This window comes from Protopterus annectens, chromosome 5.part0 (genome assembly GCF_019279795.1).
Source record: "Protopterus annectens isolate FY-2018-M chromosome 5.part0, PAN1.0, whole genome shotgun sequence".
NCBI lineage: Eukaryota > Metazoa > Chordata > Ceratodontiformes > Protopteridae > Protopterus > Protopterus annectens.
The window spans coordinates 1,195,063,792-1,195,077,532 of NC_056735.1; the positions used below are offsets into that span (position 1 = coordinate 1,195,063,792).

General features: G+C 37.1%; 1 protein-coding gene across 1 annotated transcript in view; it reads left to right on the top strand.

The window, feature by feature from the left end:
- The window catches only part of LOC122802337 (ras GTPase-activating protein 2-like), a 1,675,609-nt gene that overhangs the window by 391,232 nt on the left and 1,270,636 nt on the right, over positions 1-13,741 (top strand). The window lies entirely within an intron of this gene.

Sequence of the window (13,741 nt, forward strand, 5' to 3'; positions counted from 1 at the left end):
GGATGTTGTTAAGACAGCATTTGTAATATTTGTATTATAATTAAATGTATTTTGTGAGTTTTGTCATTAAATTCACATTTTTCCTCCTCCTGTCAGCTCTATCTCTGCTATAATTAGTGAGACAAACCACTTGGGCCAAATCAAAGGCCAGTCCTGTACCTTTTTTATTGCTAGATATTTTTTTCTGTGTTCTGCATATGTACATTAGAAATTTGTTTCAAAATCTTGTATGTTCCTCAATGCGTAACCGTTAAATATGTGCAAAAATTCTGTGCATGTAATTGCTTAATATGATTTAGGAATGTGACTCTTAATTATTTTTCATTTGTCTGTCAGTAGTGCACAGCTGTTGTCCTCTGAGCTGGGCTATGGCTGAAAAGTCTGCAGTTTAACAAAAAATAAATACAAAAAAACACAACTGTGTGATGTCCTTTAGTTTGCAGTTTATTCCATGATTTCCAGACAACTGTTCCTGCCCCTTAATTTGTACATTGCTTTATTTAGTTATTCTAATACAGTTGTACTCTTCCCTTATCCTGTACTTTATTTAATCATTCCAAGGTAGTCACTGTGTTCCTTATTTTATACTTTAAATTTACTTGCATGGTTTTCCATAATTTTCTTGTCTGTTGCTGTTGGTAGACATATTTAGTCATCTGTTTAAACATGGCATAGACTACAGTCTCTTTCTCTCTGTATAAGTTATATTTATTATTTATTTATTTTACATTTGTTGACCAGGATAGTCCAACTGGGAGTGAGCCCATTTTCAGCGGAGCCCTGGGGAGAAAAGCTCCAATAAAACAAGAACAACATTGACAGGTACAGTGTCTGTTTTACATAGAATTTAACAGAAATATCCAGAGACATTAAAGTACAATATACAATAGGCACTTTATTGAAAAAGAGAAAGTTATTACAATATAGTAAAGTCATACCTATCTTTCTCTCTCGCTCTCTGTCTATATATATATATATATATATATATATATATATATGTGTGAGTGTGTGGTTTTTTTTTTTTTTTTTTGAGGGCAGGGGTCCATATTTAGTTGATCATTTGAGAATACTTTAATACGTATACATATTTATACTCTTACAAAAGAAAATAAATTATCAAATGATACTCTTATTGTAGGTAGCTGATTAGGTGGTGGTAACAAGTGGGAGTGGGGTATATATGGAGACTATAAAATTTAGGGGATGAAATTTGATGTGGGCTTATGTGGTATTAGCCTGGCTTGGTGCAGGAGCAGAGCCAGTTGTTAGTGAGGTGGTCTTTGAGTAGAGTTTTGAATTGGTGCAAGTTGGTAGCATTTAGGATGGTGTTGAGGGATTGAGTTCCAAAGTTTAGAAATGTAGTGGGAGTCGAGGGTGTCCCTGGCTTTGTTGTTGCTTTTGGATACTTGGAGGAGTGTTTTGTGTGAGGATCGGAGTTGCCGAGTGTTATACTTTCCCTTTAACACTAATGTGCAGGGAGAGGTCATAGTCCTTGTGTGTTCACTTTCCTTTCCTCAGATTAGGTCACATTCCATCCTTGCTACTACACTTTTTCTCAAGATTACACAGTGAGATCTGATCATTGTTTACAAAAGATCCAGTAACCTTTGGCAAGCTTTGACCATTTGTAGCTCTTATACATTTAACTTGCATGAGCTTGCACACAACTGCACACCACACAGCCTTCTTCTGTCTTTGCAGTTCTCTTTGGTTTGGTACTGAAATAGTGTTGTATTGCTGATTTTGTTTTCCTTTGTAAAGTTTAGGTAAAGAACAGACCACAACAAAATGTAACCCCACTATGCCTGCCTTGTTAAACTTCCTAGGTATAACCATGCAGTCTGAGCACCACATTTCATGATATTGCATTCATTGCAGTTAGTGATGAGTACACAATGTCCTGTGTAGAAGATGCAAAGGTAGTTTTAAGATAAGCTTGCCTTCCATGAGAATTATCGTCTTAAAGATATCATTGTGCTGCATTAACTGCATTTTACACTTTTGTCATGCTTGAGTGTCTGCACAGATCTTGCAACTTTATAGTACTAAAAGTAGTACATATGGCTGCAAGTTAGGGAAAACACACAATCCGGTTAGAGTGTTACAGAAATGGAGATGTAAATATTAAAGCTAGATCTTGGGAAAAAAATGTCTGCAGCTGTAGATTTCATATTTATTTTTCAGCAGTTTTGGAAAAGTGTTAGTTAATGTTACAGAAAAATCACTGGCTAAACCACTGTATGTAAAGCAGTTTAATTTTGTTTTTAGTTGCTTGAGTTTTGTTGTTGATATGGTTAGTATGTAGGAGCCAACCAAAGGGTAATCATTTGTTACATACAGTGTTGTAGCTGTTGTCCTTGAATGACATGAAATTTTAAAATATCTTTTCATTATGATGTTTTGTTAATAAATATTCTATTTACTTCCTTCCAATGTGTCCAAAACTTGTTGAAAGTTTTCATATGTTGCATTTTTGGAACCTTTATCACATGTGAAATGTTTACTTCAAAGGTGTTGCATCTTCATTGCTATCTGTACATGTCAAAAAAGAAACCTGAAGGAAGTGAAACTGCATACTGTGATATCCTGTTTAGTCTCACTTCATATTGCTTTCCTTGTGCACTCACTCCTTACTGTTTAGTCTCACTTCATGTTGCTTTCCTTCTACACTCACTCCTTGGACAAAGGTCATAAAGCTAATTTTTAAAAGTATCAGTCAGACATGCTTTTTAAAGATTTTGGTTAACCTACAGCATTTTAAGTAATTTCCGTAGTCATTAGTTTTGACTGTAATGGACCTGTATGTAATTTTTTTTTATTATTTTAGTTTAATTGTTTACATTTTGTTGACTGGGATGCTCTCACTAGGCCTGTGGTCTTTTCTCTGGGGAGATCTGCTGAGGTATTCATATTGACTTGGGTAAATTTGGCCGGGGCACTGGGGAACATTCCATGTTGTTTTTTTTTAATGCTGTGGTATCTTTTACATCCACCTGAGCTACCATTAGCAAAGGCAGACAGGGCTTCAGTTTAATGCGTCATCCAAAAAATGCACACTCAGGAAGGAGCACTATACTGCAGTTTCAGTTTTGAAATTTTAATCCATTTGCCATGCTTGTGTGAGTATGTTGTGTTATTTCACATTTTATTACCACAGCTGCTAATATTGTTAATTAACAGCCTCCCCCTCAGACGATGGGGTTCCCAGCATTCAGGCTGGTAACATGACCTGCCTCCTGTAATGGATAAGTAAAAAGATAAGCATTTAGAAAATATAGTGTGTTCATTTGCTTGTATGAGTGATATGGCGATTTGATACTAGTGGTCCACCAATGTGTGACTGGCTTTAGATGCTTACATCTTCTTAGGCAGTAGAATCCCTTAAGAGTCCAGGATATGATCTTGCTCTGTTTTGAAGCACAGGTCAGGACGTACATGGAAATGCTATATGACACAAAGGTATAGACTCTTCATCTCAGAGGACTGCACAGAAATGCACAGATGCTGCACTTTACTGTTGCTTGGACATAGTGCATGCATAGTATGCATTTATGTAGTGTTGTTCTCTTGCATTGCTTTGGTCTTTGCATGCTGTCCCACATAGGTAGCACTTAGTTTTCTGTGACTGTACATCAAAGAAAATTGGTTTGTATCATTTTTGGATATCTTGCTATTTGTTGAATTAAGTTTTGGCAAATGCATTTATGTCATGAATTGTTTTCCAGTTCATCTTTCAGCAAGCGGCATAGTTGAGCTTGTTTCTATGACTATAGCCCTTTAATTTGGTATTTCATTTTGGTTGCTTCTGCAGGCCATGCTTCTCAACTTCTTATCACAAGAAATCCGAACAAAGCCTAAAATAATGGGGGACAAAGGTCTAAAAATAGGGACATCTGTTAATTATTGCTCTTATAATCTTGGAAAGTTGTTAAAATAACAGGATTTATATTGGCATGCATTTTCTGAAAGATATAACGTCTGAAACTGAAATGTATGGCAGTATTTAGAGACTCCAACCCTCAGTGATTTGCTAGAAATTTGCAAATTTTATGAGAAACGGACCAAAAATATGAGGCAAAAATATGGGCATTCTGCAAAAATCTGGACAGTTGAGAAGGTATGTCACGGACTTCAGGGTGGGGGCCAAGATCCCCCAAATAAATGTGTTGTGTTTTCATTGTATTGTTTTTTGTTTTAAAATATTCAGTTTGTATTTGCATTCATCTCTTTTTGTGTGTGTGTGTGTGTGTGTGTGTGTGTGTGTGTGTGTGTGTGTGTGTGTGTGTGTGTGTGTGTGTGTGTGTAGGGAGAGTAGGAGGGCTGGATTTAAGCAGGAAACAGTAGTGGTCCTGGTGTTCACTTAAACTGTTCCAGGTATTGTTGGTCATTTCTATAGATTTGTTTGTGAGAAAGTAGTTTTGGAAAGCAGTGGATTTACAAGGATATGTACATAAGTCTGCCTATACTGAGTGTTAAACTTTTGTAGACATAGCACTGGTATCCTTAAAATTTGAGTTATTCATATTATATTAGTATTTGTATGTATTATTATTGGAAAAAGTCTAATGCATGTTATCCACAAACTTCTGAAACTAAATGAATACAGAAACTATGTAAATTCAAAGCAAAAAAAAAACTGCAAACAGACACTGGATAGAATCACCACTGCTTTGGTACTTAACATCTGTAATAGATTAAAACTTCTTCAGAAAACAAAAACTTGGTTCTTGGAGTATATGGTGCAAATCATGGGACTTAAAATAACACCAGTCACATGCCTATACAGACAAGTGTAAGATAAAAATCAAGTTATCCAGCTCTTTCATTATATACATTTTATTTTTCTCACTGTCCTAAAACTGTCTTTAATTCTTTCAAGTAATTGAACCAAGATCATGAGTAAAAATCAACCCCTGCTGCCTAGTCTACATACTTAAGTAAATAAAAAATAAATATCCTTGATTAAATTCTATTGCTACTTACCCCCAGCCTACAGTCATATCTGTTTGCAGTCACGCACCTGTGTGCCTATTTCTCTCTTGTCAATTTCCTGAACCAAGAACGTTTATTGCTAAGTATCTGTTCTCCCTGGTCTTTGACATGAATTTAGAAAAAACATCTTTACTGTTTTTTCCTGTTTCTGAGAAAATGTTCTCCACTTTTCATCCCTCCAGCTGCATACCCTTATCCCACCCCGACTTGTACCTACCTTTTGAACTACAGACCCATAGTTTTCTTTGAAGCTTTAGTGTGTCTTTACCAATTGCTCAAATTGTAGCTCAGAGTTAGTGCAACAGTACATGCTAGGGAAGTTTGAGTTTTGTCATACCTCTGAGAACATTATCAACAATCAGCCATATTTAAGCCATTTTTTTTCAAACCTTTTGCCCCCAAATTTTGAAATTGCTTTCTTTGCAGCAGTTCTTGATGAGTTGAAATATTCGTACCACTTCATTTTGAGACATAAAATTATAAGGTAAATATGCTGAAATTCTGAATTAAAAACATTGACCCTAACTTGTGAAACTGCTAATTATTTAACAGATGCAGCATTATAACTCTATCAGTTTATTTTACCAAGAACTTAACATGTAACGTTTTATAAGAAAACCTTATGAGTGTGATGACTTGATTTTTTTATACTCATGCCAGAAAATTTCCTCAACTAGAAATGTGGTTTTAAGCTAATTTGCAAAATCACCTTATATTCCAAATAACCCACACTGGTACAGCGGTAGCATTGTCGCCTCACAGCAAGAGGTTCTCCTGTTCGATTCACGGCTGGAGTGCCTTCTCTGTGGAGTCTGCATGTCCTCCCTGCGGTCGAGTGGCCTCCGAAAGACTTGCGTGAATGGGCATGCCTTCACTGAAGGTTGGACGTCGGGCTGGCAACTCGGCACCATAAAATAATCTACTACCAATCAGCGGACTGGAGTTCCACTGTGGCGACCCCTAACCGGGAAAAGCTAAAAAAAGACAAACAACCTTATATTCCTGATGTAAAATTGTTATTGCTTCTATTCACCGATATACGTTTAAAAGTATGTTAAGAGTCTGTTGAAGCAGTATTGAAAAACCATCAGACTTCTGACTCTGTATTCATATTCACTGTTGTAAATACTGCCTCATAACTTCGGTACATGTTTTGACTTCTGACATACAACTTGGTTTGATTAGAGCATGTTATTCTGATTGTATTTTTAAGTATTTGAAATATCTGGCTACTACAGCTGTTGAAAATCAAAAAAAGTTCCAAGTTGCATGTAAATTTGACAGTCCATTCCCATGATATCACCATTCTCTTTTACAAATATTCTTATTAAAATCATATTAACATGTGCATTGAAAATGAAGAATAATTAATGAGGAAGTACAGCAATATGAAATTTACAAAATTCATAGTGTACATTAAAAAATGACAACATATGCTTTAACGTTTTTTCTGCAGTAATGTTTCTGGTGTGATCCAATACTTAAAATTTGGATTGCTGCTGTTGGATCTTTGTTTCATAACTTATCTTTATTTTTTGTATAAATTAGGGACTACATTTGAAAATATTTAAAGCTACATGGTATGTCAATCCTAAGCTTTTTTGTAATAGCATTTCTGGCAACTTCTAACAGACCCAAGGTAACACATTTTATTCCTTGTTGTCTCCATTAGGAATTGAAGCAGTTGTAAGAATCTTTGATCTTATTAAATCACAGTTTTCTTACCATAATATTTTGAAGAGATTTCCTATTTCTGAATGCTGTTAAACTTACTGATTTCAAAATGAATTTGGTATTATTGTCATTATTTATGCCTATTAAATTACTCGTATTAAAAAAAATAATTTTCCTCACATTGTTAATATCAGTTTATATAGTTTGAATAAACTTGAGTCCCTTTTGTTGTAGTTGATGTATATATTGCTCAGGAAGTAATCATTTTCAGTACTAATCCTACCACTTCATTGTCATTCTTCTTTCAAAGCAGCTAATGAATTCGTTTTTTCGTTTCATAGGCTTTCATATAACATTTACTACAATTAGCGATCCCCCCCAAGAAATTTAGACATCCCAGAACATGGGTTCTAAAATAGAGATGCTTTAATATCTTCAGTTTTGCCATCTTCTGTCTCACCTCATACCTCGTTTAGTTTATGAACATTATTAAAACTGTTATTCCTGAATTTGATTTACAGTGGAAGTGAATATTTAAATTAGCAGCATCTCTTAATTTTGATTTCTTCACTTTCCATTTTAGTTAACTGTCTCATTCGACAGTGCTTATGCATTATTTTGCATTTATGTTGCGTTATGTCATGTTTTGCCTTTAAACACCATTTACTGTTCACTTTCTACTGTTATGGACAGTGAGAAGAACTGCTCACTGTCATTTAATGGCTGTAGTGTGATGATGAATAATGTAACAGGGTTTTGCTTACTCTGTGTTAACTTTTCTGTCAGGATGGCAGTCTCACAAATTGCTGATTAATTACATTCTAAATGAGTGTCAAAATTGTTTTCCTGAGAGAATGCATGACTTCTAATCTGCTCCCAGTCATTACCCTTTCAACCCCCCCCCCCCCACACTGATTAATTGAAGGAGTTTGTCCTTTTTATGTGTTCTTGCTATTGTTTGGACAGTGTTCAGTCTTTTATTATTAAGTATTGCCTACTATGAGTGTGTGATGTCTCTCAGATGTTGTGAAGGATCTACCCCATTGTAATTAATAGACCCAGACATCTTGTGCTGGAATAATATGGTACAGTATATGGGCATGATGCACTATATGACTGTAGTCTTCACTATAATCTGTAGCTACAGCAGATGTAAAAAAAATTCAGTTTCAGGGGGTACACTTTCCACTCTTTTCTTTCCATAGCAACCCATCGCTAGTGATGCTTCTGTATTGCATATTAGGTGATGATTCAGACAAAATATTTAAAAGATAGCACCTTTTAATGAGTTGACATGGTCTTTGGTGAGTGTAACATTTTTCTTGGTCTGTGAAAAGAAACCTTATTTTTCATTTACTTGTTTAAGCCATGTGTAGGACTGCAATATTACTTGTACATTTCTGCTTTTGTTTACCTTCGTACAGTTGTTGAAGAAACTTGGCCCTTGCAGGAGTGGTCATAGAGATAACTGGTGCAGGCTTGAGCTCACATCTCTTACATTTGCTGATTAGCTGTATCCTGTGATCAGAAGTAGTGGAAAGCAAGCATCGATAAATGAATGAAGAATTGGCTATGTCATCCTAATGTTAATATTGCAGTCATTTTAAGTAGTACTGGTGCAGATGGCTAACTGGTTAATGAAGTTGCGAATTTGCCAGATATTTGCTGCTGAAGTAATTTTCTTGCGATGTTTTAGGAAGTGTGCACATTGGCACTGGTAAGTAGCTTTCATTGTAAGGCTTTGGTAGTTGTTGAACTTTCAGTGTATTTTTTTTTTTGTCATTTTTATTGACCCAGTTAGTCTCACTAGGCATAGCCTGTTTTCATTGGAGACCAAAAATGTTCATACTTAAGGGTAATTTGAATAGGACACACAACATTAATTACTGTGCTCTTTTTAGTAAGACAAGTGTGGAGATCTTTTACTGCTACCTGTATTAACTACCAGCTCTGGCAAATGGAACTTGAGTTAATGTCTCATCAGAAACATGGCACCTCAGGAGTGCAGCACCCATTTATTTTGCACTACAGTAACATATTGGATCAGGAATCCAAGCAAGTTGTGTGTGGAACTCACAACCCTGTAATCTTCCCAGCTTCAAAGATGAGTATGCTAGTAGCTGCCAAGGTAGCACTGTGGCAGGATTTTTGTCAGTATGTCTGGTAATTTGTGTTGGGTGAGGGTAATACTTCAGAGAAAAGAACAAGGCAGATTGGATGATTTAGCAGTTGAGGGGGTTGCTGTTTGACTGTGAAGAGGGGTGGTTGTGTTTAGCATAAATGGCAGATGAGTGATTGGACCCATGCACTTGTAGAGTGTTGGGAGTGAAGCCCATTGTGTCATTCACATTCCAGAATGCTCCTACCCCATGGAAGTGAAAAGCATCTGACCATGTTATTGCTGCGACAGCACTGTTGTACAATATCGTATACGAGTGGCTAGGACCTGCATTCATCTTTCCAGTGGAGAATAAACATTGTGAGTACGTGTTCATCCCTGTTGCTGCAACATGAAGAGAGCAGCACATTATCTTTGGGGAGGGAGTGAAAGGAGATGTAAGGGGATGCTTTTAAGACTGAGTCCATTTACTCCAAAGTAAAAAGTGGTTGGTTGATGTGGCAATAAATAAAGGAAAATAAAAAAAAGGTGCAGCATATTGTATTTGGTTGCTCCTTCATCTCTTAAATTTCTTTTATCCTTTTCGATAATTTTGGATTACATAGTTATGAGTGGACAGGAAATTTGATTACTTGTTAGCAGTATTTAACAATGGCTGTAATTTTAAACAGACTAGTACTGTGCTTAAATAAATAACAGACTCATTCAGGTGTTGTAATGCGTTATCTTTTCAAAATTAGTATATTAAACTATGCTTTTTTTTTTTTTTTGAAGCGGTACTTCAGAGTAGGGTAGGAGAGCACTGTTACTATAAAGAGGGCTAGTAATGTTTTGCTGTAAACAATTTCTGGTGAGTATGTATCTTGCCGTGTACTGCACTTCTTTATTTCCCCCTTATCGTTTGTTAATATGCAAAGTTTATTTTCAGTTGTACTGGTCTTGTGAACAGCAAATTTAAATTAGCTTACTTTCTAGCTGAATGAAGTACATTACTGATGCAGTTAGGTGAATATTATGACACATTAAAACTTGAATTAAGTTCTCAAGGCACTATCTGTGACATCTTTATCTTATCCTTGACTTAATCTAGATAAGCTCTGACTCAGACATTGTTAGCAGGATGTTATTGTGCGTGCAGTGGTTTGCTTCAGAAGAAGGGCCTTATCTGATAACACAAAAGGAAGTTGGTTGGGTTGCATGCTCACATGTACATTTGCAGCTGACTTTATCAAGGTTATTGGATGAAATATGGGTTTGCTTGCCCAAGCTTTTTATGCAGAGTCTTATTTCTGATAATTTGCTAGGTAACTGTAACTGTTGATATGGTTGTAGCCATTTCAGACAACACTTTGCAGTTTTTTTACAAGCCTGTTATGTCATTCATAAACTAAGCACTGCACCATAGACTTGCTGAATGAGAAGTCTTTTCATTAAAGAAATTCTGTTCATTACTTATTGGCTGCTGTTGGTGGTAATGTTATAGCTTACTTTTTGTTCATTATTACCTTTATATTTGCTATTTTATCCGAATATACATGGATTATTTTATCTGAATTTTCAAGAATTTTTTTTCTCCAGCACTCATTCATCCTGTCTTCCATGACCCCACTACGACTGCCACATTCTGTACCTCTTCACCAGTCATGTTTCAGTAGTGCTACTGTTTGTCACTAGATGGTAGGGATGGAGATTTTCATGTACTGTTGGCAGTTTAGAGGAGCTACTTAAGTGCGTTTGTATACTGTGCTTTTAATGTCATAGAACAAAGACACACACCATGTTTGAGTGACTGCAAATGACTCTTGTTAACCCTGTGAGCTGATGTACTCCTTGCTTTCACCCAGGGTCAGAAATGTAGTGGTGTTATCCACCCTTGAGAGTAGCCCTGCAACAGATAGATAGTATACTCCAAATCATGACTCTCAAGTCCACTCTAGGCCATTGGTAGCTTAGTCAGTTTGATTTTAGCTCCTCCCTGCATTAGTAAGCAATGAATGTAATTTGGATGTCCCGACTCTCAGGCTTTCAGATCCACTTGTAGTACCTGGGTCACTAGTGGCATAGCAGAGTTTCCAGTCCCCTATGCCAGCGGACCAGCCTCTGGCCTACTGTTCATGTAACAGTATGAGTGACATTTGGATTAGCTCCTGTTTTTGGCATACATGTTTAGTTACAAACTCATTGAGTGGGCATGCTTTTTTGCTTACATAATTAAAATAAAAAATACTTGTGTGTCTGTACATAGTGGTAAAATTTTAAATGAAGTTAAGATTTTTGATTTTCACTAGTGTTTCTAGAAGATTTGTTGTAAGTTTCATCTTCATCACCTGTAGGACTATGACTGTTAGGATGTATTCAGTTGTTAGATTAGGGGCTTCAATTTTAAAGTAGTTATTAGGCATTAGACAAACTAAAAAAAGGTAAAATAAGCCTAAAATTATAGTGGCATAATTGTGTTTCATTTATGCATACATTTTAGAAAAGACATTTAAGCAGAAAGGAAGAATAACCTTGCTGGTCAAACATGAGAGGCAACTGTTCCAAAGGGAAGGCTACAGACTGTTCTTTTTCTGTTTTCTTTCTCAAGGGAAGAATCAAATGAATGTTAGGTAATGGGACAGCTACGCACCTGCAAGGCTGAAAAGCAAGACAAGGCCTGAGAACCAAGGCTAAGGAAGCGTGTAAAGCATTACATGGTTTTGGTATTATTAAATGTACTGCAAATACAGTTAGGAAAGTCAGTCAGTTCAACCTGACATACCGAAAAGATTAAATATCCAGCATTTTAGAAAGGAAGCTACAATACAGACACTCGAGCCTGAGTACAGAAAACAGGTCAAAGACAGTTTCAGTTTACATATTCAGGACAATCAGAATATACGTACAGAAACTTTGGATATATTTAGCAGCACTTTTATTACTAACCAGCATTTCTACAGACTGTTATTGTTTATCAGCATTGTTAATGAAGACAGTATTCAGATATTGTGAATATCTAATAAAGCCTTTTTAAATAAACTGCAGTGTTTGGAGAATTCATTCTGAAAAGTACACAAGACTTGGCCCATAAGGGAGAGACTGGCACCTGTTCAGCACAAGCTTGGGTAATTAACAGACTTTGGTTCCAGTCTCATGTCAGTTGTTTCGAGTTAATTCCAGTATAGTAGAGTCTCATTAGTTCATTCATCCATCCATCAATTCCAGCACCTATAACTTTTCCAGGCTATCTTAACCTTTTACCCACACTTCTGTGCTTCTGAGGATGAATTTTTAGATGCCTTTATCCACACATTAAAGTCAGTTGCACTGTGAAATAGCCTAAGGTTTCCATTGTCTCTCAGTGTTGTCTCTGGGAGTTTTGTCTTGGAGTTTGTCATGATTTATTCACCTTAATCGTTGGCGTCAGTTTAGATAATTTTAGTTCAAATGCATGGCTAGTCCAAGGTGAAAGGGCAGCCACCCTGGGAGCAATCATCAGATGCTGATTAAGTGATAGTGAAATACTGGTATATTTAAACTGAATGACAGCATCCCATTTGCAGTCAAGGCTAGAGAGCTACTGCTTCTTTAAGCAGTCTGTGTGCAGTTTGCCATAATTACTTAGAAATATCTGAGGATGTTTTCTTTTTTTTTTCATTTATTCAACTTAGAGTTTAGGAGAGGGATGCCAGACTAAGGAGCTGTGCTATGGATTGCTCTTTATGTAATCCTACTTTGCTGTATTTCATGGAATTATGTGATAATTTATCATTGCACACCAGATGTGGTCCCAGATGTCTAATTCCACAAACACTGGGACTCCAAGATCATCCTGTCTACCTCCCTTTTCTGACTTGGGTTTTGACTGTTCCACACTGGGGTTGTTTGAGCCCCAGTCCTTCATAGTCATCGTCATTACAGCTAATGATAGGTCAACCAGTGTATCAAGTGTTTGATACCCTCAATCTTGATAGCTTTGATGGCTGTCAGCATCACTTCATCTGACCTAGACTTCTTTGTGGCCAGTACCTCACTCTACATCTTGCGTTGAACTGCCAGGGCTGTCCTTGATTCCACATCTCTCCGAACATAGTATTCCGTCTCTAGATTTGGCCTTTAAATGGTAGACATCTAGGTTACTGACATCAGCTGGCCTTCTAATGGCTCTTTCACCTTGGGGTTAGTGCCGTTTTGGCCTTGTGGCTGGGGTTAACCTTCTCAGCCTTGATCTTGGGGCTGTAGCTGTCCAGTGTCAATCCCTTGGGTTTGGAGTCAGTTCTTGTCCTGATGTCAGCTATTATAGACTTCCTTGAGTGAGCCTCCCTTGTGATGGGTTAGGTTTTAGCCCAGGGATTGTATTGAACTGCTTCTACCACTATCCCCCTGGGAAAGAGAACCTGGAGACATATTAGTAGGAAACATTGATTGCCTCTGGCCCCCAATCTTCTCTGAGAGGTCTGGGGGCAAAGTAAATTGTCACAGGACTCACATAGCCTTTCCTGATGAGTATTCCATTTTGGACATTGATAATGACTGTGACATCGCTCCACTGGGCCAGTAATCAAGGAGCCTCAGTCCTCACCACTGACACTGAGGTGGGGGGGGCATTCACTTAGAATAAAAATGGATGCACACAGTGTTTTCAGATGCAGCTCTGTGCATCAAGCAGAATTTCCCTTAAGAGCACACAGGGAACACACTCCAGGCCTGAGGCTATACTTTCTCTCCAGGCACCAAATAAATCTCCACCTTTCTCTCTGCAGAAACCTGTGCTCTGTGTCCCTGTTCTAAATAGCGGACATGCACACACTTTGAGATTTGATTTTCACACGCACGCACACATCCACACACCTGGGAAAGGCTGGCACAGATTTACCAGCTATACCACCTTCACCCAGACTATAAGGTAGATTCACTGCCACTAGCCAGCTACTTTAAGGTTCTTACGAGGGTATCCAATTACTCTCAGTAAAATGA